Genomic DNA, 25943 nt, shown 5'->3' with positions numbered 1-25943 from the left:
AAAAACGAAACACTTTACAAACAAAATAAAACACAAAGTACAACTGACAAATGCGCCTGGATGCCAAGACAATGTCAAATTGCTGTAGACGTTTCTAAATCTTACTCTCAATTTCTGTACTTATCTCTCATTACAGACCAATAAGGAACGATTTGCAGACAGACAGCACCAGTCCAGAAAATACACTTTGAAGAGCACTAGAACCCACAGCCATGATGTAACTAGAGAAAGGAGGCCCGTGGAGAAAACCTGGGGACCTATTTGAATCAAGTGGGGGAGGGCGGGAGGGTGTTCAGGAAAGGAGCATGAAGTAATGCCAACACCGTACGGACTAACAAAGGGAAATCACATACATTTACGAGCAATCGGTTTTAAATAGGTATAAGAAAAAAGCCTAATCATTCCTGCCAGGAACTTATTCCTCTTCCCACAGATGACACATCTGAAGAGAGACACCCGCTTCCCTAATTCACCCTCACAAACACTTCAATCTAATCATCAGAGATGCAATCTAGCGCTCATGATGCATTAAGTATCCAAAGCGCCTTCACACCAAGCTGGGCTCCGCTTGTGAACAGAACAATTATCAGACCCGAGAGCTACTGGGCATCTCTGTCCTGGAAGGATGCTTAAGGCCCCAGGCATTAACACCTCTGTCAATAATTTACACTCTAGCCTCCTCTCGCTCAAAACTCTGACTCCAGTCGTCCCGACGCCTGAGACGGAACAAACGCCCCAGACCACTGAGCATCCGAAATAATTCTTAGGGGAAGAGGTCAGATATCTGAGTGAGGACGTCAATAAAGCAAAGTACTCCAGAAACTCGATCCTTGGGTAAGCAAAACTTGCTTCTCTTCTCACTTTCTAGGACCCCCCACCCAGGGACCGTTTCCACCGGGACCCCGCTGCCGCCGCGCCGTTTTGTCCCTGAAAGACACGCTTCTGGGTTCCAGCATTCCCCGAAAGCGCTGGATAAAATAGCTCGGGCTGCGGGCGAACGTGAAGTTGGAGGAGTCTGGGCGCCCAAGCCGCACAGCTCCAGAAGACTCCCCGGTCTCCGGGCTCCCGCGAAGCTCTGGACCGGAGTCGCCCGCGCCCGGAGCCCCGCGGGAGACCCTCGGCACCGCGGGCGCCAGTCCCGGGCGAGCGCGCGGGGGCCGGGCGGCCGGGGGCTGCGGGCGGGGGCGGGGCGGTGACTCACGCGGCCGCGCGGCGGGGACCGAAGCGGCCCCTCCGGCCGCGCGGGGCGAGGGGCTGCGCCGCGCGCGGGGCGCATGCGCGGTGCCGAGCGGCGCCCGCTCCCTCCCCGCCCACCGCTCCCTCCTCCCCCTCGCGCCTCCCCAGCATCCTCGCCTCTCTCGCCTCTCCTCGCCCGCTGGGTGCTGAAGTTGGACGGATGGCAGCGAAGCGGCTCCGCTAGAGGACCCAGCAGCCCAGCCTCGCGCCCCCGGACCCATCGCCGAGCCGCCCACACCTCCAGGCTCCTGGGTAAGATGTTGCCACCGAAACCGAGCGGTGCTAAGTAAATGACAGCAAAATGTCTGCTTTGCACCAATGGATGAATTTTTTTTTTTTTTTTAAAGGTGGTGGGGGAGGGAGGTGAAGGCAAGAGGGGGCGGAGAGTGCAGCCGCCAATGCCCTGCGTGGGGAGGCTGCCGCGCTGGGGTCTCGGCGCTGCCCGCGGCGCCGCGGGTTTGGGAAGTTGGAGCCCGCGTTGCGGCCGCCTCGGCGCGGTGTGCTCGCCGCCCCCCGGGTGCTGCGGGGCGGCCGGGCGACAGTCCCGTCCGCCCTGGGAACCCTCGGCTCGGTCCCCGGCGGGGAGCTGGGCGCCTCCGGGGACCGGCTTGAGAGGGCTGGGCGGAGGGCGACCGAGACCCTGCGGGGGCGCGAGGTCCTGCGGGATTTTTCTGGTCGGTTGTTAGAAAATCGAATGTGAAATTAACAGTGTCCAGTCATCCGATCGATCACCTCGGGTGCTCGCTTTTCTTTCTCTACCTTTGGGAAAATGCACAATTCAGGTGGGGACGGTGTGAAAACGGGACTGCCAAAAACGCGTGCCTTGGGCATCTGAGGTGTCTGTGCGTCAGGGGGGTGGTGGGGGGCTCTTTTGTTCCTTCCCCTCTTAGTCGAAGGAAAAGGAGTTCGTTTGTGCAGGGCTTGGGGTAGAGTCACAGCCACCGAGGGGGCGAGGAGCAGGAACGCCCACCCAACCCCTAGCCGCCGCTGGGGTGGGTGTACCCGAGACTCCCTTCCTGTGGGTGATGATGATTCTTTTTTATTATCGATGGAATCACAGTTTAATAGCTGCCTCCTCGGTAGCCTCCCGCTTCCTCTCCTCTCCTTGTGCTGCGGCAGAGGCTGGGTGCAGGCAACTCGGCGGTTGCCTCCCCTTGCTACCTTCCTGTCTCCGTGAAAAATGTCGGAGGACTGGAGGATGGCGGAGGGACAGAGCTGGCCTCGGAAGCCGCGGATGCGGAGATGCTCCTCGCGAGCTGGCCGCGCGTCCCGGGCAGCCCGCGCCATCCTCAAGAGTCACCCAGCTGGCGGAAACAGCAGGGGTCTCCTGGCCAAAAAGATGCCCGCCATGCGGGGACCCGCCCTGCGCCCTCCGCCTCCATCCGGAGCCGGGACACTGGCTCACCTGGAACAATCTTATTCTCCCTGGCAAGGCTGCCCTCGGCTCTTGGCATAGTTTTCCTAACCTCCCTGACCCTTCGAGAAATGTTTCCTTCGTTAAGAGTCACTGGAAGGTTTGTCTAGAGAACTTTGCAAGCTTCCCATAGCTGTTTCACTTTTTAAAAATTGTCTTACAGCGAGGTTATTTCCGTCATGGGATGGCTATCGCAAATAATAAAGAGAAATCTTATAGTTTGGTTCCCATCTAGAATAAGCATTTCTGAGACTGGCTGTCATGTGCATTTCCGGCGTTCATACATACTGGTGTTCCGGGTGATGAACCCTTCAGAAAAATCATATAATTGGAGAAATGAGAAACAGTTTTTACTCTTGTAATGGAAAATAAGGTTTTCCTCTTGGTTTCATAGCTACTAGGCACTATGTGTATTAAATAATTTCGAAAACCGTGAAACACTATAATTAAATTGTATTTGTTTCTAAAGCCCTTTGTAGCAATAGTAGCAGGTATCCATGAAATATACATTATAGCACTAATATCTAATGAGAAGGTGGTTTGGTCTCCTCCAGTTAAGTTACTGTTATCAAGCGATTTTTTCTGTTAGCATTAACTAAAACAGTAATTAGTACACCCAGGGGAGAGTAGACTTATTCAACTATTTTTATAGTCTTAAAAACTGTGTTTAGAGAAACCATGGGGAGTAGTTTATTTCCACATTTTGGAGATGAGAAAACACGTGTTTATTACTATAAGAACATTGGATGGTATCATTAAATAAGATGAATCTCTATGGCAGCGACACCTGATCTCGGAACCATGGGCTCTCATCCTTCATCCCGAACTTGTAGTCTGAAAGATTATGAAAACCACTTGATTTACAGAACAAACAACATAAGGCGTTGTGCCAGTTTCTACCCTTTTTGATCTGGTTCCTTAGCTATTCTTTGGTATTTTGTCGCCAAGAAGGAAATTAACGAGGAGAGGTCATTTGCTGCTCCTGTTGCATTCTTAAGGCATTCAGCTTTTCCTTCTCAAAATAAATAGCTCTTTGCTTTGAGGGTCCTAATTTATTTAATAATGTTGAAAGTCTATGTCATTATCATTTGTATAAATAAATAATAATAATAATTGAATAATAATAATAATAATATAACATTCCTTAACATTTCCTACCACTAGGGCCAAGGGTTTTGTAGAAAAGGGAACTCTCTCTCTCTCTCTCTCTCTCTCTCTCTCTCTCTCTCTCTCTCTGCTTATCCATTTGATCTTATTGTGACAGCCAAATCTAAATCTGAATTAATAACAATTCTGGTTAACACATAGACTAGAGGGTAAGAAGGCATTTACCTGGTAATCTACAGTCGTAGAAATAATGGCCTTCATGTTAGAAGTCAGTTTGCTGAAAGATATGGGCTCTTCTGGAAGAGTGGAAGGTGGGCATGGACAAAGAGAGATGGAGCCAAGAGGGATGGAAATCCATCCAGTTGTATTTCTGCTGAGAGTTCTTTTTCCTATAGACCAGCTCTGCTTACTTACCAGTGAAGATATTCCACCACCCAGAAGTGCAGATGCAAAGACCACTGAGCACCCAGCGGATGCGAATAACACTATGTGACATCGAAAAGCATTTATTTCATGATTACTACAGTTAGCATTTAAGTGTGAATGCATCGTAGAGGCTTAAAATTGCATGACATTTCCTGAGGGGTGTCTGGGATACTCAGAAATATAAGTTCTTATGGAAAGCCTAAAAATTAAAGCATTCCTTTGATGTAGGTGGCCAGGACTTTCAGTGTGAGACGAATACGTACTCTTACTTTCCCTGTCTCTTCCCATCTCCTCTTACCGCTCAAAGACTTTCCTAATACCCAAAGAAAATCATTTAGACTCCCGCCATTGTGCCAACACCTAACACAATACATAGCAAAAGGCAGGGGTTAAATATTTCTTAAATGAATAAATTTTGCACAGTGGACATGGCTCACAAACGTCTCCCAAGATTTAGGATTACATTTTTTAAGAGTGCTCATACTTTTACTGAATACACTGGTTTAATAGACTAAAGGTCGCGTTCGTGGTCCTACGTCTTTTGAGGCAGCAGTTTTTAGAAATGTCAGTTTGTGAATATGCATATTTGTAGTATAACATTTATACTATTGATTTGTTAGAAAAATAAATTGTTTTAACAAATTTATATTTGTTATAAATTGTAAAAGCACTACATGCTCATTTTAGTTCTCCTAGAACTGATAAAAATGTATAAAACAGAAAGCGTAAATTACCTGTGGGAAGGCCTGGGTCTGAGGAACATGAGCTTTGGGTCAAGCTGACCTTTGCTTGTGCCCTGGCTCCCCGCATTTCACCACAACCAGGTTACTTATCTGCTCAGAGCCTCAGTTTCTTCGGATATACAACAGGGATAAAGAGCCACCTCCTAAGATGTCTGAAAGCAGAAATGTAATACAATGTCTATAAAGTGCTGAACATTTGCCTAGCACAGGCTGAGCACTTATAATTTTCCCACTGCCTAAAGAACTGCTTTTGAAAATACTGGGGAGTTTATCACCAGTTCATTTTCTATGCATAAATGGACTTTTTTTTTTTTTTTTTTTAAGAATTAGAACTTCAAACTTGCTTTTTAAAATATTGATATTACTTTGCTGGTTTTCCCCAAGAAATTAAAATTGGTATTTTAATATAATTCGGTGACTGCAAAACAATTCACCTTATTTAGCTATTCTTTTATTTTTGGATGCTTATTTTATTTCCACTATTTCACTGTGTCAACCAATGTACATCCTTATGCCTGGCTTTTGACTGCACACCTGTATTTGAAAGGAAATATGGAAGTTGATGAAGGTCTTAAAAGGCATTGACTGAAATTTTTTCATCATAATGAAATAATTATGATGAATTCAAAAAACATGGTGGATAAAGGTCATATCTAAGCTTTAGGTAAAATAAATATTTAAAATGTGAGAATCTAACTTGGTCCCTTAGTGACTTCTGTATCCGTAGTGCTTCGCATGATTTAGTGCTCTTGTTAACTCCTGATTTTGACTTTCTGAGTTTATGACTTTTGATGGTTTTGGTTTCAAAAGCTTAAATACTTAGCTTGAAAATGCTATTAAAGTACCTTAGAGATTGAACTCCTAGAAAGTGTAAAATTTTATAATTATTGCTGGTTCCAGTTTATCAAACATGTAAAACTCTCCATTCTTCAGAATCAGTGAATCTGGAATTTATAATGGTGGGAGGCCCCGACAGGAGAAGCCGTGAGTTGTGGTGGAACATAAAATCTCATTCAAATAGAACTGGACTTGAATTCTTGCTCTTTGATTCACTGTATGTGTAGGCCTTTTCATTAAATTATATAAATGCTTCATATTTAACATTCTAGCAAAAGTAATAAACACCTAAGATCTCTCAATTTCTTCAGCTTTGTATCTGAGATTTTAAAAAAAACATCTCTATCAACAAACATAATTTTATTATAGACAATGAATGTGTTTCACAAAGCAAATATTTACTTCCTTGTATTAGGTCACAGGCTTTTCACCGTACTGCTGATTGGCTATTGAAATACAAAGGTTATAATTCAAGAGCTATGGCATAACTATAAAACAGATACAGCCCAAGAGAAAATATGACATAAATGAAATGAGCAGGTAAATGTTTATCTCATTTCCTCAATTAACTTGGGTCTTCCCAATGGCACAGTGAATTAAATCTAATGAAAACTTTTTTGTGAAAGTTGACAGTACTGTCTCTATATATTTCTACTCGCAATGAAAGGCATGGGCTCGTTTTGGCATAGTATGAAAGGCTTTCTAATCTAAAGATTTTATGAGTTAAAGTTTGGTTCTAGGAATACCACCCCAACCCTCCATTTGTTTCCTGCAATTCTCCTACTTTTTCAGACTTCAATTAATCAAAATCAGCAACTATTTGAAAGTCTCCTCTATGCAAACTATGATTTAATATAGAGGATGTGAAAAAGCATGTGGAAAATTGCCTTTGAAAGAAAGGGACTTGAGAAGCAAAGAATGTAATTTGGCAGGAAGAGCCCAATTTGGGGTTTCAAATAACCAGGGATTTAACCTTATTATTGTTGAACCTTGGTATTATTATCTGTAAAATTGAAGACTGATTGTACATACTTCAAAACTGTTGAAGGATTCAGCGAAATTTTGTATATAAAAATACTTTATATATCATCAGTAACTGTGCAAGTGTTAGGTACTGTACTCGATATAAATAATTTCAATAAATCCAAGAAGCACTGTGTAGATAGATGATAAGTGTTGGACGGGGTTTTAAATTCTTGCCAATATTTGTCCTAACTAATGGTTTTTATTGATGTTGAAGTTGCCCTCTTGTGTGTTTGGCGTGTTTCCCTTTCCTACCCAGCTTATTAACCAACCTGTTACAGAAACGTTCGTTCATCCATAAACATTTCTGACCATCTATCTGCCAGGCTCTGTGATAGGATTTTTGGGTGCGAACAATTAAATATGGCCTCCTTCCACAAGGAGTGCATGTATAAGCTTCTTCGACTTATTATTTTGCTTTTATCCGGTGAGCACTGGTCACTTTAAGTTTACAAGTCATAACTAAATATCATGTGGAAGTAGCATGCAGGGATCTCCTTAGCATTCAGCATTTTCAGGCTAATTGATCTCAAAAAAAGGTCTCTACCCCTAACAAGAGCTGCTGAGGAGAAACGCATATTAGGAGAAGGGAAAGTGGGAAGTGGCCATGCTGGTGGATGACTTAACAACCATCATCGCATCCAGAACAACAAAACAGAAGAGACTCAACCATCTTGGTGAACCCAGCCCAACTCCCCATTCTCCCTCATTGCAGTAAAAAATGTATATACATTCATTTGTACTGTGCCTTTTCTCCTCTCCCTTACTTAAAGGGTACCTTGGGTCATCGTTGTAATATAATTTAAGGTATGTTAAAATGTTGGGTCAGGAAGTGAACAAAGGGAGACAGAGATTGATACTCCCACCCTTCCTCAGGACCCACATTTTCATGCAATAAAAATATTACAAAGTTTTCTCCCAATACTATTGCAGTTCCTTCTTTGATAACAACCTTTTTGTAATATGGCAAATTGACCAGAAATTCAGAATACTCTTTTCAGATAATTTTTATTTTTTATTTCAGAGAAAGAAAACCATTTTCAACACCTACTTGTTGAAATCACTTGGGTCATCTCTAAATCTAGCAGCTACTAGGTTTATCCTAATGTAGGAAGATTTGATATCATTTGTAAGATCAGGGTAAAGTCTTCAGTTCTTTCTAACAAAATGGTGTAAATACACAGTTACTTTTGCCTTATACAATAATGAAAGGCACTGACTTTATGAATGAATTAACTCGAAAGTAAGCTGAACTCTCATTTCAGCCACTAAATTTAACTTGTGTGTCATTAAACCTTTAGCTGGGCTGTTAATAAGTAACTGTACCTGCTAATTGGAGGTTTGAACCTATTTCTTTCTCAATTTATTTCTACTTGGAACCACCATACAGCATTTTACCTGTGACCTGTGAGTTTACTATGATCAAGACTCTGTAGATAAAAGCAAAGGAAAAACGAATATCTTTTACGAGGGCGCTAAACCATAGACATGCTATAAAGCAAAATAATGACCTAAATAATTTATAAACTGTAAATTTATAAACTATAAATTTATAAACTAACCGAATGCTATATTTTGAATCAGAGCATTAAATACTATAAATCGGAGTATTAGATATTCCACTGTGAGTTGGAGTATTATATTTTCCCTACCTGATGTGCTTGTGAAGCTTGACTTTTCCCTTTCTCTCTTTTTATTATTAGTATAAGTATTATTTCTAAATAGATAAACTGAGGAGGAAAGAGTATCAGTTCTTTTGTATATCTAACACTTTATGGAAAATAGATGTTCATGTTATTTTATGTAATTTTAAGATAGTTACTTTTTTTTTTTTTGCCTATAATTTAAGACATCAGAAACTCAAATGTTAAATCTGACAGAAAAAAAACCCCTACTGTTTTATTCTCTTCTAGTAGTTGGTAATAAACTGGCCTGATTGTCGTATCTCTGCTAAATTATGAGTAAATAATGTTGAAAGTTTTTATTCACATTCGTAGAGCCCATGTTTTCTTTATCTGCCCATGTCTAGTAATCTGAATTTTTGCTGTTGAAGAAATATTTAAACTACATTACCTTCAATAAATCCAATGTCTAATGACCCAGCTATATTTAAATAAATGATGGATGTAGTTGAAGAATGTATTTATATATCATTTGTAATGTTGAAAACCAAGAGATAGAGAAATCCTTGTACCCTGGAATTGTCTCTGAAATTTAATAGTGAACAGTGTCTGAGTGTATGTGTGTCTTTTCCCTTTCTGGTCATGGTCAATAGCAAGAATCAACTAACCTGGTGCTTGTGTAATCATAGCCAAGCGTTCAGAAGGAAGAGACATGTACTGTAGAACACAAGGGAAGCTACCACGGAGGTAGGAAGGGAAGTCAGGTAAAACGCAGGCAGGCCGGACTCGAGACACGAGACTGTTAGCTTCAAACTCATTCTACCTTAAAGCAGAATATCATTCAATACGTTATATAACTGCGGTATTATGTAACCACTTCCAGTTTTCATGAATTCATGTGACCTAATCTTAAGAAGATAATTTTTTCCCAGTAATTCAGTAATTTCATTGACTGAACATCTGAGTAATGCAAATGGTGTTTCGTGAGGTAGAATTTCCTTAAATAAATGTTAATTCCAGGAAGGAAAAGGTGTGAAGCACTTTTCTCGTTCGAAGAGAGATTATGGTAAATAGTTAAAAATTCTTATAGGCAATCCCGAGATTCAGTCACATTGATAAAAAAAAATTGCTCCAAATTTTTAAAAAAAATATATAACTACTCCTAAGTTAATCTAATGTAAAATCTATTTTATTTTCATGATTTAAAGAGAGGTCTACATTTTGCTTTAACGCACCAGCAATGAATAAGTTCACATGCCAGGCTTTGCAGTATTGAGGGAAGTTCAGTGACTTCACGTCTAAGCTATTTATTAAGACTTTGGGGAGGGACATGTACGTATGCTTGGAGAAGCTTGTCTGCTCATTGTCACTGAGATTATTTTTTAAGGGCATGTGGATTTATGGCTTCGTAGGATCACTAAAAGTAGTTACTCAGTGAAGCTGCTGATTGTAACCAAAATCAGCGTTGGCACTCACTGCGCTGGCCTCTCTCTCACCACGGGCCCCAGGAGAGTTCGTCTGGCCAGACCTCAGGGAGGAAGAAGGTCATGTGCTTGAGAGCAGAGCTCAGAGGGTATGATCCAAAAAAAAAAAAAATTAAATGAGGTGCAGACAGAAATAATGGAAAGGGAGAGTGGTGTATCTGTGAATACGGCCTGAATGAGTTCGATTTTCCAAGCGTTCGCATTAGATTTCCCAGTTTTCTTCAGGTTCGTCATCAGTTTTACCTCTTTCATTTCCTGCCTTCTTATTCATAATTAATGCAACTAATTGGAATCCTACTCTGTAACTGGGAAAAGTAAAATTAAGTGAGATGCAGCTAAGGCTTTAAGAAACCTAAAGTCCTAATTGAAGAAAGAAACTATGTTTGTAATTTGCTATTACTAATATATCCTAGGAGAGAAGTAAAAGGCTGTGAGAACTCAGGATCTTCAGATAAATTTCAGATGGCCAGATCTGGCAAAAGTTTCATAGAGCTTGTGACATTTTCCGAATTATTGAAAGAAAGGCCTTCTGGCCTCAAAGACAATGTAAATAAAGAAGGGCACGCACAGCACTGGGAAAATTCAAAAAGTACTTTGCGGCACTGTTTTCCAGAAGTATATAATACGTACAGGAAGTCACGGGAAGATGAGGCCAGAAAGGAGACAGATACTGGCATTAATATCAAAATGAAAAGCTAGAATTGTCCTTCATAGTCGCAGAGCAGCATGGTGCTGTGTAAGGAGGGCTTCCTCAGGTCTGTGTGGTAGGAAGGAAAAGGGAAGCAGGAACAGGATTTCAGCGGTCCAGGTGAGAGAAGATACCGCCTGAACTGGGAACCCGCAAAAGGCCCAGCCTAAGGCAGTGGGAAGATGGCATCATGAGAACACGTTCAACTCGGAGCCTTCGGGACTTGGTCACTAATGAGATCGAGAAGATGTAAAACGAGGCCTTCAAGCTCATAAGGAGAATTTGAGCCTGTGTGTCCGGGTAATACAGATGCTATTAAGACCTGAGAAAACAAACTGATGAAGAGGTTAGGGAGGAAATAGGCTGAGTTCAGTTTTGGGAAGTAGTTTGACCTGTCCATCAGAGTTCCAGCAGATGTTCAGCAGGCCGTGGATTAAAAGCCCGGTCGATTCAGTAGGGAGCAGCAGATATGGTCTTAGGCTAACTCACTGTAGGCACTTCATATCCAGAAAGAAGTTGATGACAGTTCTGTTCTATTCTGCGTATTCAAATAACGACTGGAATGTTATTTGCATTTCTTTCCTTCTGGACATCATGGTTAGAAGTTTGCCATGCAGATGGTAAAGTTAACAAAAAATGGTAATTCGTTTGAAAAGTGACTGGAGAAAATTGTACTTCCTTCACCTTGAATCGAGTGGTTCCCCCTAGAGAATATAAACGTTTGATCATTTGGAGAAGAGTCATGTATAATGATTAGACTGATTTTAAATGGCGGCGATGATATAATGGGCATAATAAAACCCTCGGCAGCCTCGTAAGGCGATAGTATAGCACGCAAGGCGACGTGTGTGCTTCTGGCACACGTTTGGCATTTAGTGAACCTTGGCTCTTACTGTTTCTCTTAAGAACAGCATTAGAAGTGGTGGACACCTGTCACAGAGATGGATTTTGCCATTCTGTTGGGCATAACTTTTAAACAGTCAACGCTGGCTAGTTAGGTGGGCTGCCCTGAAAGGTTTCCGCCTTTCAGGTAAGTTTGCCGTCAAATGCTCGGTGGACGAACACTTGACAGAGATGTTTTGCAGGATCTTTAAGGGTTAGGAGGGTAAAGAACTTCAGGCCTCATTCTAACTCTTAGGTGCGAAGGCTTCCAGGGAATTTGGAATGCAAACTCAGGAGAGAGGCTGGGGCTAGAAATAAAATTTGAAAATCTTTTACTGAGAGGTGACAGTAATGGGTAATTGCCAAAGGAAAAAGTGTAGATTGCAGTGAAGCTTGGAAAAGAATCCTAGACTAGAACTGCATTGAATGGGCATGTGGGAAAAGAAGGAAACTAAAATACATATATACATACTTATGAGATGGTCAAAATGAAAAAAGTGTCGAGAGGAGACTGAAGATATTGTAGTATGCAGTAAAACCAAGGAAAAGTTGTTTTTAACCAATTTTATTCATATATACATTAATTTTCTAAAATATGCTGGAGAAGAGAGACAGGTTTAAGGAAGAAGAGCGGCTGAGTTTTGTTTGTGGCAGAGAGAGTAAGAATAGGTCCAAGGCGACATGTTACTTTTTTGCAATGAGGAAGTTATTTGTGATTGTCTGGAAAACACTTGTGATTAATGATTTATACATCATCTATTTCCCAAAGGTTTGAGGCAGCTTAAATAAAAGCACTTTTCACACAGGGCAATGAAAATGAAATAAAATAAAGATAAGAAACCATAAAGAGAAATAAATGGGGGGAGGGGCGAAGGGGCCACAAAACATGTTGTAAAAGTAGCACTTTATTTTAGCTCTGAGGTCCCAGCAGCCAAAATAAAAAGTTTACACAACAAGTTGCCTGTAACTCATTGATTAATGAAAGAAACCAGGTTTTCGGAAGAATTTTTATTTCTCGGCACTGAATCCTATGGAATATATACCTTGATTTTTAGATAAGAAACAGTGACATGTTAGACAATGGGGCCAACAGTTTTCCCGCTGAAGATGTAGGCTTGCTTCGAATTGCTTTTTTTTTTTTTTAAAGCATTTGAAGGTCAAGTATGTAGTGTTAAAATGAAGTCTGTAAAAGCCAGTAAGGCAGTGATAATTTCAGACTAGTTGAACACCTGAGTACTCCTGAGCTTGAAAAATCAGTATAGAAGGCAGCCCAGAAGAGAGGATGACATCCTAGGTGGGAGATACTGTTCTGTAAAATGATTTTATTTGGCATGCCTCCCTCTTCCCACAAGGTAGAATGGACACTAACTAGTACACCGGACAAGGCCGGGAACAGAGCAGGTGCTCAGTATGTTGAAGGGATGAATGTTTTGTGTACGAGGAGGAACTCAGCTCCTTATCGATGTGATAACTGAATGCATGGTAGTAGGGAGAATGGAGTAAGTTCTCCCTAAAATGTTAGCCGAGAAGCAGCTGATGATTCTGATAATGACAGATTTCATACTGAGAATTTTAAGAACATCAGGGTTTGGAAGAAGAGTGTAGATGCTCTGTACATTTTCCCTTCCACTCACAAGAAGCAGGGGTACTAATATGAATGGTAAATTTATGAATATTCATTGAGCAGGTTTCTAAAGGGTGGAGCCAAAGTGGGAAGAGAGCAGAGGACCTTACATTGTGACAAATTCCCTTTCCTCTCCCTTTGGATGAGATCGTTTACTATTACCCCTTTAAATTTTGGAGAATAGTTTTCAAAAATATCTTATGAATATCTTGCAGTACTCTTTCGAAAAGTAATTAGCTATTAAGTGCAGCTCCTTTTATGATCCCTCCTGGCACCTGACAATAAAACTCCTACTATGTTAAAGAGCGTGTGTGTGCGTGTGTGTGTGTGTGTGTGCGCGCGCGTGTGCGCGCGCGCATGTGTTGGCAGTAAGAAATGCATCAAAATTGTCTAAAATACAAATCAAATTGCTGACAAATAGAAATGCAGAGGAGACAGTTGGGAGAAGACCTTTAGTCCTGGACCGTAAACTTGGACCTGGCTGGTGTGAGGCTGGCGCCAGAAGAATAGGTGAGCCAGAGAACACCTGGATGTAGACTAGTTGTTTGAAAGAACTATGCAGAGGTGAGAAGTAAATAGAGAGGTAATGGCAGTCTCAGGTGGCTAGCAGAACAAAGAAAAAATGTTGTAAACGTTTATTTTTGGTAGAGAGAACTAAGTTTGTTGGCAGTGAATAGCAAAATTATCAATATAGAAGATTCAGGAAAAATGCCATGGAGTTTCCTGGAGCATCAATTTATTCATTCTTGAGAAATTTAAAATGTCAAAATGAAAACAAAGATTAGGGAAAAGCATGTTATGTTTATCATTCATTCATTCATTCATTCACTTACTTAAGCTTAGAACTGGTACCCGGGAGAGATGTTAATTAATTAGGCCTTATTTGGGCTTTGCCTCCAGGGTTCCAGGGTACAAATGAGCAGTTCAGAGATCGTGGAATTTCCCCAAGGCAATGAGGGCAAGGTGTTTTAGAATCATGTAACATAATAAGCACAAAGGGCACCTTGAGATTATCTTAGAATCCACAAAAATGATGAGTTCTTTTTCTTCTACCTTTTCATCACTAGTATTTTAACTCATAGCCAGAAAAAAGACATTGTGGGACAAATATTACAAATTGGTTTTTCTCGAATGACTTTACTGGAAGCATCCAAAATGACAAAAAGTATTTTCAGCTGAGAAGAAAATAATCTATTTTGCCTTGTATGCTGATTGAGAAGTTTTGATCGTAATATTAACTGTATGACTTAGCCAACAGACCAAATGTTTGTCTGGTGAAAGAAACAAGTAAAGAAAAAATCTCCTAAATATAATTTGAAAAATTGTTCTGCAGGAGAACGTCCACTCTCGTAAGTGCTGCCTTTGTGTAATGAACAAAAGCAAATGTTCATAGTCCCAAACAGGTCAGCATGCAAGTTTAAAAAATAGAAATGAGCATCAAAAGGAGAAATAATCACCTCACAACTCACTGGGAAAGCAGTCTTTGGAACGCAACATGAAATAAGGTAGATTTTCATGTAGGCTCATTTTCTCATTTGAAGACAGAACAGTGAACTGTCATTCAAAATAAGGGGCTAAACAGGAAATTGAAGTTCACATAATAAAAATGAAAGAAAGAGATCAGCGTTTAACTGCAGATCTTTCGGACCACAAAGCGAAAACTAAATTCACAATCTGTGATGTTTTGTTGTTGTTCGTTTGTTTCTAAGGTTCTACTACATTTGGTTTTTATAGAAATAATCTGCGAATGATGAATAAAGGATTTGGGGAAACACTGTTAAGTGAAAGGGATTTTTTGCTGAATGTCTGAGACAGAATTTCTGCGTATGGCTCATCCTGTGAAATTTCTCTTTTAACAAATACTTATTGAGCACCTATTATGTGCCATGCACTATTCTGGAAGATTCAGATTTATAAGAGTTAGAAACAGACAAAAATGGCCTGCTTCCACGAGGCATACATGTTTGACCCTTGATTTTGTAAATTGATTCATAGAGGGAATCCTTTATAAAGCATGCGGGGTCCTTCTTAAAGCAGGCTATTAAATATATATATAGCATCTGAAGTCCTGGGCACAAGGGGGAGAAATTAGCTCATTTTTCTCAGGCCAGAAATCTGACTTCCTTCCAGGAATTTCCCAGAACGAGAGCCCGTTTTAACTTCATCCCTTAGCCGTTGCATGCACTTGCCTGCCAGACTTTCTTCCTGGTGTTCTAGGCTCTGAAGTACATTTCTGAGAATTTAGAGCAGAATTAACTGAAGTAGGAGAATACCAAGATACATCAGAAAATTGGGATCACATTTAACAGAGGTAGAAAACCAAAAGGAATGTGTTCCTGAAATACATATTTGGGCAATAAGGTAGGAATGCAATTTCATTTTCTCTGAGCTCTTGGAAAAATTATGCATGGAAGCCGTATAATGTGCAGAGCTGGAACGGGAGTGAAATGAATAAAAATGAATAAAGCTGTAAAAGAGAAGAGGCAGAGGCAGCTTAAAATTACAAGAGAAGAAGGCAGGACGTGGTGCTTTTTTTTTACAGGTGTTCAGCAGCTTGCCCTATAACTGACATGTGCTCGAAGTTTCCAATTATATTATAGGAGAAGCAGTATTTCCCGAAAGAACTCATTTGGAGCCATCCGAGCTCCCCTTTTTACCTGGGATTTGTCTTGGTTCATAATGACACACACAGAATCGCAGGATGGCTTTGTTTTCAAGGATAGCACTGAAGCAAGAAATGATGAATTACCAAGAGCTGTTAGGGATTCGACTGTTGCCAAGGGGAAATGAAGGGGAGACATCTGAGTGTGTTTCAGGAAAATAAGTACTTGTGGATAATGCTCTAGTTTGTTTGTGTGTTTGTTTTCGCCGTGATAGACTTGAGAAGACATTACAGGTCTTCCACCATCGCTTGTAATAATTTCAAGCTGAAGAAGGAGAGTGATATTTTTACAGCCGAGACTTTTAACTATTAGTTTTTAAAGATTATTATTTGGATGGAGTTAAAATTTGGTTATCATAGTGCCTGATATGATAGAAAATACAGTATAGACAGTTTACTTTGTACTTACAATTGTTTTATACAAACGATATGAAAACCCCATTATGGAGTTAATTAGTTTAATTAAAGGCTTAATGGTGAAATGAAATAAGTTTAAATAAAGTGCTAAGCTTGTGTCGATCTTGTTTTTTGACACTTCAAATATACTATTAGGTGTTTGGAGAGAGCGTGGCACAGTAGGTATAAATACCAAGCTACTAAAATGTCTCTTTAATCTTGATGTAGGATTGAGGAGAACTGAGTTCTAGCTATAGCTATAAAGCTGCTTAGTGCATCCTGAATCCTAGCATGACAAAGGATGATAATATGCATATAAGATCACCATCAGCATCATCAGGACGTTTATGGTGACTACCACCAGTCATCTAGGGTTGCCGATCAACAGTGGACCTGGATGCCTTACAAAATGGTGAATTCTCGCTTTCTGAAATGAAGATTTCGGGTACAGACTCCATATCATTCAAGGACCAACCTCTTTGTCCCCTTTCTTCCACCACGCTCCTACTCGCAAAGACCAATATACATACCCCCAGAAAATGGTTTTCATTCTGGCTCTTCTCTGCCTTTACTCGGGCTGTTTTCTGCCTGGGATGCTGTATTTGTTTCCCTTCCCTTTGTTTTCTAAATCCTGACCTTCTTGTAGCTCTAAGATTAAAGTCCTAAGGCCTTCAGGAATCTTTATCTGGCTACCTCCTCCTGACCCCTCCCTTCTCTGAAATTGCCTGCCTCATAACATTGACACTTGTGTTGTGTCTTCTTCATGAGCAAACTCTTCCCCCCACCCCCCTTATTCTTATTAGAGGGTGGCATCTACACAGTCACCCATGCAGGCAACCTTGACCCCCTGTCACTCACACCCTGCTCATATCTAATCTATCCCTAACCTAGGCTTAGTCTACTTCTGGGGTGCTTCTTATCTCTGCCCCATTTTTCTCTTTCTGCTCTGCCAGTTCACCATCGTCTTCTTGCCTGGACTATTACGACAGCCTCCATTCTCACTTCACCCCACCTGTCCTTCACACCGACACCAGAATGACCAAACATGTGACTCTGGATGCTGCCTTATACTTAGAAAGCTTGCACTGTCTCCCCATCGCCCACAGATAAAATCTAAACACTTACCATGGCTCTTTCCCTGATTCCTCCTGCCCGTCCGTCTCCTAGTGCTGTTCTCAGGCACCTTATGCCAAAGCCACATTGAGTGAATGTGAATTTATCCTTTAAAAAAATGGCCAATAAATCTCCATGATTTTGATCATGCCGCTCCCTCTGGGTGGAACGTTTTACCTGCCTTTATCCACTTGGAACACCTCACCTTACATAGTGCTGTTAATAAAATCATCTCTGGCTACCCGTGGCATAATTCCACTCCTCAAGTGAACACTTGGTACAGACTTTAATGATCTCACAAACAATTTAGAAGCTTATTGAGAACTGGCGGTAATTTGGGTGGTGGGGGTATTGGGGAGGACAAATCAGGAGGACTTTTCTTAAAATGCCTAGCACAGATAATCGGTCTCCAATACATGTCTATTTATTGTCTGTGAAGCTGGAAGATGAACCGTCAGCATTCTCTAGGTAGGCCATGTTTTATAGCATAGTAACAAGGTAGACACAGAGCAATGTCTGTCTGTCAGCCTAACCCGAATTAAATTGGACCGATGGCGCAGACATACTTGGAATGTCCAGGACAGGTTTATTGAAGTTGACCAGATTCCAAATTCCATGAGGCTGCTCTGCCCAAAGTTATCACTTGGCTCTGAGTAAATCCGAAAGTCTTTACTTTGGCCTACAAGGCCCTACGTGACCTGTCCACGCCCCACCCCTCGCCCCCTGCCCCCAGTAGCTCCCTGAACTCATCACCTTCCACTCTGCCCCTTGTGATCATGTCCCACCAGATGGCCTCGTAGCTGCTCATGCAATGGGCCAGGACTTTCCCAACTCAGACCTTTTGTTCCTTTTGACTGGAATGTTCTTCCCACAGATATCTACGTGGCTTACTTCCCTATCGCCTTTATCTTTGCTCAAATGTCACACCTTTGCAGGGACACCTTCCTTAACCATAATTTAAAATATAAGCTCCCCCTCCCTTCCCATCCTCAACCTTGTTTCTCTCTCTAGCACTTAGAAGTTCCATGTGCTTTTTATGTCTTTTATCCACTACAGTATCCCAGATACTCAAACAGAGCCTAGCTCAAAGTAGCCATTCAATAAATATTTGTTGAATAAATCAATGAATCCTTCTGATGTGTAACATCTCTCCTTATATATCCAACGAATATATTTCTCTTTGGATAATCTTTATGTCCATGATCTAATTTCAAGCCTGGTAGTTGGTTAATGTCTGACTTTGGTCAAACATTGTTTGGATTAAGAGTCATTTATCTTGGGTTTCACTCTCGGCTCTGCCACGTTCTAATTATGTGACCTCGAGTGAGTCATTACATCTTCCTGGGTCTAGTTTTTCTCATTAGTAAAACAGGGCTGATGATACCTAGTGAATTACTAGGAATATGGTAAACACTTCAACTATAAAGTTCCGTAAGCATGTTAGTTGGTAAGTATTTTTTTGTGTTATCTGTATAAGTGGCTGAAGAAGCAACATGACATAATGAAGTGTTAAACACAGTAGTCAAACAGATATGGATTTGAGTTCTGTCTCTACTGCTTGTTAGCCGTAAGACTCTGAGAGGATTAATTTACCTCTTTTACTATAAAGAAGGAAGAAATTTTATCTCAGAATTGATTGAAATACTGGGTGAGGTAATACAGTATGCCATGTTTCAACACTTCTAAGATACGCATTTTACCATTTCAGAAATCACTATGCGCTTTATAATTAATGATATTTCGGTTCAGTGAAATGTGGTATCTACTTCAAAACTTTTATATGTAAAACAGGATGGTAATTACAGTTCAGCATCTTTCAGGTCACTCTGACAATTTAAAAATATTTTCTTCCCTTCCTCTATTGGGGAAAAGTAGCTTTCAGTGAATAATGATAAAGCGGTGAACATCGTCTTAAAATGTTTTAGAGCCATTATTTTGTTTTTCTGATTTTACCCAAAAGAAAAATTACACATTTTGTTAAAGCATTAACCATGAAGTAATTTTCTCCATGTATTTCCTCATTAAAGAGGAGGGTACTTTGTTTTTCTCGGTCCCTCTCCCTGTGTCTTCAATCTGGTTTAGTTGAAACTTTCTCTTCTCTTTGGTTTGGTCATGGAGGACAAGAATAGAAGAATATCCTGGCAACCACAGCAACCACACTTTAGCAGAGTATGGTTGCTAGGAGAAAGGGGTAGTAGCTGCACTCCAGAGGTCACGTGGCTCTCATCTCGGAGGAGCCAGTGGGCTGTGGCAGAAACCAGCAGCTCGAAGAAGCGTTCCTTACCCTGCATTTTGTAGAAGGCACGGAAACATTTCTATCACCCCCTCCATCAATGGGGGGGGGGGGTGGATTTTATGGCCCATTTAAAATAAAATATGAACACGAAGGGAATAAAAAAGTTACTACTAAAGAAGTCATCATAAGGAAATGGAACATTTCAGCCTATTATTCCTTAAACACTTTTGAATGAAAATGAAACTATTAATGCAGTGTTATAACCTAGCAGTAGGTCATTATTCAAACGTTATAGTCGCCTATATGTCCTGTAGTGTGTTGTAGTTTCCTGGTTCGGTTAGAAGATTTGGAAGAAAAAATAACTGAACAGTGCTCTATGGGTTATTGTAAAAAATTCTATGCACATTAGCCCTATTCTTTGTTCATTGAACTATAAAAATTCTGAAATGGATGTAGTTAGCTTCCATAATGAATTTCAATAGAGAAAGCTCATTGCACGATTCATTTTATTCATTTGGCAATTATGGTTGAGATTCTACCAAGAGCCAGCTACTGAGTAGCAGGGCCACGGCTAAAATTAAATATTTTAAGATAGAATGCATGAAACAAGACACGCATACAATGAAAATAGAAGGCCTAATGTTTGCCTTGTATTTTTCTTTTATTTGAGGAAGACACCAAAATGTTTTGGGCTTAACCCATATTAGCATTTAAAAGAAAGTAATTTCAGAAAAATAAATGTTTTTGGATCCATTCACATAGGCCAGCCCTCAGTTGGCAACTGTGATTGGATTCCTCGAGATGCACAGAGGGCCTGAGGAACTCTGAGGACTACCACTGTCTGTGACAATGTCTCTTTTACAGCCACAGGAGTGGGACAGGCTAAAGAGGCTCAATGAACCATCCCTGAACCTCGGATAGTTGTCTGTCCTCCCTGTTTTTATGTGCTTAGTGGGTTCTGGACAGTCTATGACTCAAGTATATATTGCATTCTATATCTACATTTCTTAGACTAAGGGGGATGTGATTCAGTTCATCTAGCTGCAAGGCTTATATAATTCAGCTACCCTCATTTTCCCCTTCTCTGAAGAATTTATTAACCAGATTGACACGCAGGAAACCCTTTTAACTCATGAGCATATGCCAACCGATTCTTTGATTCTTTTTCCCCTTTGATCTGAACATTAAAAAAATAAGAACTTTAGCTTCCATTTGGGTATGCTTCCATCCAAAATAAAATATGGAAATAGGTTACAGAGTAATGTGTATGTGACTTCAGTATGGAACTTAAAAACATTTTTTCTTTGACTAGGAAAGACTAAAAATTTATATCAAATAAAGAGTTCCAGTTAATTATCCTACTCCTTCATAGCCTGAATCAAATCTCTAGGAATGTAACAACTATAGAACTAGTCTTTCTGTGTGTTCGCATATTTGTGTGTGTGTGTGTGTGTGTGTGTGTGTGTGTTTCTAATTTTACTTAACTTGGAAGATGTGTGAGTTTTGCCAATTTTTCCCCGTAGAGAAAACCAGAGACAAAGTGTGTCTCTGGCATGTTACATTTCCTATTCTCCCTCCTGGTGCCCCATCGGATTTTCAAAGCATCACTTGGTGACCACTTTTAGGACTTACTGAAGGAGTCGAGTGACAAAGCCTATCCCTTCCCTTAGTAAAAGGCTGTGAAGGAGCAGACTGCCTTCCAACTACAAAGGCAGGTCACAGCATTGATGAAATGCCAGACAGTGAGTTCGTCATCTTGTTGGTAGTTACCACTTCATAACCACCCACCGTAAATATTCACCAATGGTTTGTGTATATTGTTAACTAAGGTCAATCCTACCCATCTCCATTTTCATTTTCTGCTATATATAGAAATTACATCTGCTGGTACTTTTCAATCAATAGTCTACAGTATTGTCACTGATAAGTGTCTATCATAGAATGGGCATGGATTTTGAAATCCGTAAGACTAGATTCAAATCTTAATTCCAGTGTTAGAATATGGGCAAAGTGCTTAAAGGTTTTGAAGCTCAAGTTTTCATTTGTAAAGTCGAAGGGATATTTATTTACCTGATAGAAGTCTAAGGAATAAAATCAGTAAATTAAAACATCTAGCAATAATGTCTGGTATATATCAGTACTTAAACTATTATTTCCATTCCTTTTGCTATCTGAATTCTAATTCCAGTATTCTAGTGCAAGATTGACCGTCCTCTCACGAAGAATTACATCTGAATATAAACGAGTATGTAGGAGAACTAACAAATTTTCGAAAGAAAGAACAGATAAACTGTGACATATAGGAGCTTATTATTGCCTCTTACACAAAAAATATATAATGTCTACGAGAAAAATGTTGCCATGTTTGACACATAAACAAAAGCATTTCATCTTTGAATACATAAATTGTCTCATATTACTCTCAAATAACATTTTGATTAATCAGAACACCCAAGGAATGGAGCTGCTAGGTAAATGATCTGCCAGGTTAATTAAGGCTCGACAAGTCTTAATTTCTTGGGGCAAATTCCTGTCAAATTGACAATGTATTGATTTACTTTTTTTTTTTTTTTTTTTTTTTTTTTTTGCCACATCAGGGAGAATGAGCTGAATACAGTCTCTGATTTGGGAACTTGTAGCAGCTTGAAAATATTATTAAAACTAGTTTCTCACTTAAACAACGATAGAGAAAAAGCTGAAAGTGAAGCAGCAAGGTTGTGTCTGAGGAACCATCAAGCACTATAACTCCTTTTATACATATTTTCTCATTTAATTCTCACCACCACTCTAAGAAGTGTGATTGCCTTTGTGGAGTAGTAATTGTATAGATAAGGATGCTGAAGTGTAGAGAACTTGAGTAATATGCTTACGGTTATTGAAGTAATGAATGGTGCAACCCAATCAGTATAGAATTCAGTCAGTACAGAACTACTGATTGAAAAGCCCAACCTCTTTTTTTCCTCTCAAACTCTTTTTTATTGTTCTTCACAAAGCCATTCACGATATACAAAGTCACGTGGATTCCAGCTAGAGAGGAACTCGGTAGAGGCAGGGTGCCTACTTCCTCTAGTCTGGATACAGCTATCCTTTTTAATTTATGAATAAATTCTAGAAAAGAGCTTTTTCTCATAGTTATGCTTTCCTAACAATAGCAGTGTGGAAAAAATAATTCAAATTAAGTCAAGGTTGTACTTTATCCAAATTCTTTTTTTTCCCCCCCAGAGGTATTCAAAATTTAGTCCAAATCTTCTCCATTCAATCACTTTTTTAAAAGATTAATGATAAGTTCTGGAAGTACCTAAATTTAAAATCAACAAATATTATATATTAAAAATAAAGAGACAAAGTCACTTTTCACTAAACTCTGCTAGAAGAAAAGGAGAAGGAAAAGTATGACGTCGTTGCTTCCTTTAAGAAGTGCGTACAAGGGAGCAAGTGGGTTAAACTTTCATTTCGCCTAAATGCCACGTGTGCGTGTTTATTACGCCTGTGTTCATTTTCATTCTGCAATCCCGACGTCAAGCGTGATCATACAATTTATCATCCAAGTCAGTGTCACTGTAGAAAGTGAAAGGGACACGGGAAACATTTGCCTTGAGCTAAGAGACGTGAAGATGGACAACGCCACGCCAATCGGAATGGTCACCTAACAGTGACCCCAAGAATCTCCCCCTCTGATATTTTGGCCTCTTCTTTCTCTTACGCTTCCTCCGTGCACCTCCTGATAATTATTCCTAGGGACATTAGTTCGAGGTACTTCATCTTGCCTACCATTGACGCTTCCGGACCAATCTCTCTCCCTCCTCTGTAAAAATCTCCAAATTGGAACATCGTACCGCTACTTACCTCCTGTGTCACTCTCTGTCATTTCTCACCAGTGTTTGCTCTCGGCATATTGTTTCTCTCACAACCTTATTCCTATTCTTAATAATTTTAGAGATTCATCTTCGCGTCCCTTGACCAACCCTTTCCCAGGGATCTTGTCCTCCATCCTGTGCTAGACGCTCACTCTCATGACCGGCCTCCTTACATCCTGCGGCGCGTCTCTAATCTCAGTATTGGGCATCCCGTTCCCTGACCTCTCTGCCAGTATCGTTAGCTCATCCTCCTCCCAGACTTTGGCCACACAGGGACCTAAACTCCATTACTTCGCTGTCCTTCATCCATTTGATGTCTTTTCACTCCTGGGTGCTGAAGCTTTTTAAAAAATCCATCTCTGGATTGCTACCATCTAAACTTTACTAAGTACCTAATAGATGTTCAGTAAACATTTGTTAAAGAAGAAAAAATATTTGAAATGAACAGGTCATTTGTCCTTGCCTCTCTTTGCTCTTAAGAAATATTTGACCATTCTCTCATGTAGCTACAATACATATTTTATCAAAAGCCATGAATAACAACTGACTAGTTCATTGCTTTTTCCATGATTTGTCAAGGAACAAATAAGTCAAAGTGCCCATTAAGCTATTACATTTTATTCTTAAGTTACAATCCAACAAGATACTAAGTTGAAGCAGCAACAAAACAAACAGGTTCTAGATGATTCCCCTATTGCCAATGTTATATTTAGAGGAAGAGGCCCTGTTATGAAGAAGGGGCAGTCTCTTCCTTTGGCCATGTTTTTCAGATGTTTTCTATCATCTTTCAGAAATCCTGCAAAAAAGTTAATTTATCTGACATAAACATGAAAGTCAGGGCTTTTCAGTTTTAAATGAATCATTCGACCTGAAGACATGAAGGTGTGTTCTATAACTTTTATTCATCAGATTCAACATGTCACAATTTTGTAATTTTCCTATAAGGACATTTTCCTTATAGGAGAAAAATATTCCTAAATTTTAGGAACTAATATTAATTAGTAGCTGTATAGCTACAATAATCTGGGAGCTGGAAGAGACTTGATATCATCGTCTAGTTCGATCCTCCTGTTATATGAAAGAGGAAACCAAATGAGATTAAATGGCTGACTTAATGTGATAAGGAAATGAACTCAAGTTGCCACGCAGGATCTCCAGTTAGCAGCGGCCCAGGCTTATTGAGCGTTTAAGTGTGCGTGCGTGCATGTGTGCGTGTGTGTGTGGTGGTGGTGGGGGGGTGCAAACACTTTGCCAAGCATTTTACATGCATCACAAAATCCTCACAGTAAGATAGTGAGGTAAGTCTTATCATCCACATTTTTTTTTTTCCAAATAAAGAAACAGCCCAGAGAGGCTAATAGAATTTCTATATCACACAGCAGGTAAGGGACAGAGCCAGACTTCAGCCTCATTGAAGTCACTCCTCCCTAACGCTATATGGCCTTTCCTAACCTGATGCTGTGTTCCAGATGATGTTTCTCCCCCTGGCAGGCCTGTTAGTCAGTCTTCTTTCCCTTATGATTAACATGCAAATGAAAGGCCACTCCTTTTGAAAGCCACTCCAGCATTCTCTTCTGTGTTTCAATAAAACTGTGCACACCTCGATCACATCCCTTGTCTCATAGCATTACGAAGTATCTATCCACAGGACTTAGCTCTTTGAAGGCTCTGTGCTATTTTCCCTCACATATCTTAGATAGCATTTGTTTAGGACATAGACAGATGTCTAAAAAGTATTAGGTGGATGACTATAAGACAAATCATATGCTTTAGAGCAGTAGTCCCCAACCTTTTTGGCATCAGGGACCAGTGCTCCTATGAGAATCTAATGTCTGATGATCTGAGGTGGAGCTGAGGCGGTGATGCTGGTGCTGGGGAGCGGCTGTGAATACAGATGAAGCTTCGCAGGCTGGCCTGCCACTCACTTCCTGGTGTGTGGCCCGGTTCCTAACAGGCCACAGACCGGTACTGGTCTGCAGCCCAGGGGTTTGGGACCCCTGTTTTAGAGAACCGAAGCTGATATATTCAAATTTTGAAAACAGTTTGTATCCTAAATATTGATTGTAGTTATTTGCAAACCAACGTATCAATATTTCTTATAGAATCTAAAAAATCAAATGCCTTCCCATTTGAAGAGTTATGCATCCATTTCACAACTCAACAAATATGAATAATATATATAATTAGATCATTTTTCATAATCTATCAGTAAAGTTGGAGGAATGGTATTCTGGTAACCAGTTTGATATTCTTCCTCTTAAAATACTTATTTCAGAGAATCATTTGGAGTAGTTTTAAATTCAATTCTGTATCTCTATAAAATAGTGTGCATAATTCAAAAGTCTGTTGTACTACAAATTCAATTAAGTGGATAGATTTTCTTAGAGTAAATACATGTTATTCAATGTCAAAATCATTTATTAAATTATAGCATTTTCCAGAACACAAAGTAGAAATATTTTAAATTGTCAATGTAATACTATTTCAGAAACATTTCTCCTGTTTTATTCATGCTGTATTCTTTTTGCTACTTCTCTTTTTTTAAATTTAAATATCTATCACATGGTGGCCAAGTTATATCCCTTTAAATTTC

The 25943-nt window shown here is 40.2% G+C and overlaps 1 protein-coding gene across 2 annotated transcripts in view; it reads left to right on the top strand.

Moving 5' to 3' along the window:
• Positions 1 to 766: 766 nt before the first annotated feature.
• RGS17 (regulator of G protein signaling 17) overlaps positions 767 to 25943 on the top strand; it is an 81283-nt gene continuing 56106 nt past the window's right edge. The window contains exons 1-2 of one of the 2 annotated variants that reach the window (XM_016156341.2): positions 767 to 834; positions 1345 to 1488. The gene's annotated coding sequence lies outside the window, so the exon portion shown is untranslated. The remainder of the gene's footprint in view (positions 835 to 1344; positions 1489 to 25943) is intronic. The other variant, XM_016156340.2, reaches the window with a different exon arrangement.

This window comes from Rousettus aegyptiacus, unplaced genomic scaffold (genome assembly GCF_014176215.1).
Source record: "Rousettus aegyptiacus isolate mRouAeg1 unplaced genomic scaffold, mRouAeg1.p scaffold_m13_p_1, whole genome shotgun sequence".
Classification (NCBI taxonomy): Eukaryota; Metazoa; Chordata; class Mammalia; order Chiroptera; family Pteropodidae; genus Rousettus; species Rousettus aegyptiacus.
Note: the sequence above shows the minus strand (reverse complement) of the source record. Positions and strands in the feature narration are given on the sequence as shown.